This window comes from Cebus imitator, unplaced genomic scaffold (assembly GCF_001604975.1).
Source record: "Cebus imitator isolate Cc_AM_T3 unplaced genomic scaffold, Cebus_imitator-1.0 Scaffold595, whole genome shotgun sequence".
NCBI classification, from domain to species: domain Eukaryota; kingdom Metazoa; phylum Chordata; class Mammalia; order Primates; family Cebidae; genus Cebus; species Cebus imitator.
The window spans coordinates 852,263-853,454 of NW_016107910.1; the positions used below are offsets into that span (position 1 = coordinate 852,263).

The following is a 1,192-nucleotide window of genomic DNA, read 5'->3' on the forward strand; positions in this document are numbered from 1 at the left end:
CAAAGCAGCCGCGCGGGGCAAAGCAGCGGTCCCGGCCGGCACAGCCGCGCTGGCCGTCACAGCCGCGCTGGCCAAAACGGCCGTGCTGGCGACCGTGGAGCACCTCTGCCCGGGAGTTTCCTAGTCTGTGGGCAATAAAAACGCGGCATCCACTCACCCTCTGCGCTTTCACTGGGAGCTGCAATCCTGAGCTGTTCCTAAACGGCCATCTTGGATCAACCCCCCTGTTCCATATGTTAATGAGAGAAATGCCTAGGCTGCTGTAGCAGGAGAGGAGAGCAGAATGATTGCTAGCCAGGTTTTAGATATTAACCTGGCTGCAGAGCCAAAAGTGAACTGAGGAAAAGCAGGTGTGAAATGATCTGCAGTGGAGATATATGACTCCTCTTTTGACTTGGACTATGACTTTTGAAGGGATTATTATGATAGGATGTACCCAGCGCGTGTTACCCAGCACGTGTACCTCCTCCTCCTATTGCTTAGGCTGTAGTGCCCTCGAAATGTCAGTGTGTATCAGGAAACACCTCATGAAGGGGCAAAAGTGGCTTCAATTCTAAGAGTAGACAGCGGGGATCTTCCATGTCTGGAAAGTTGAAAGGAGATGACCTTCAGGCCATTAAGAAGAATTGACCCAGATAAAACAAAAAGTGGATTCTCTCCTGGAAAACCTGGAAAAAATTGAAAAGGAACAGAGCAAATAAGCAGTAGAGATGAAGAATGATAAGTCAGAAGAGGAGCAGAGCAGCAGCTCCTTGAAGAAAGGTGAGATTAATGTGAAGGTGGAGTCTGAGTGGGTTGCAGATGACTCTGCTGAGGAGGGGGACCTATTGGATGATGGTGATAATGAATATGGGGGATGACCAGCTGGAGCTGATCAAGGATGATGAAAAAGAGTCTGAGGAAGCAGAGGATGACAGGGACAGCATCAATGGTGAGGATGACTCTTAAGCACATAGTGGGGTTTAGAAATCTTATCCTATTATTTCTTTACCTAGGCACTTGTCTAAAATCAAATTTATTACCATATCCTCTCCCTTAGTATCTTCAACACATGCTCACTGTTCTCCCCATCTTTGTTCTTCCCATATTCATTAATTCATATTTCCCTGTGCCAAATCACTTCCTTTGATGCTCCTAGTAGTTTTGTTAAGTCTTACCCTGTAATTTTTGCTTTTAATTTTGATACTTCTTT

At 46.4% G+C, this 1,192-nt stretch overlaps 1 pseudogene; it reads left to right on the forward strand.

Moving 5' to 3' along the window:
* LOC108294654 overlaps positions 1-948 on the forward strand; it is a 126,334-nt pseudogene extending 125,386 nt beyond the window's left edge.
* Positions 949-1,192: the final 244 nt, after the last annotated feature.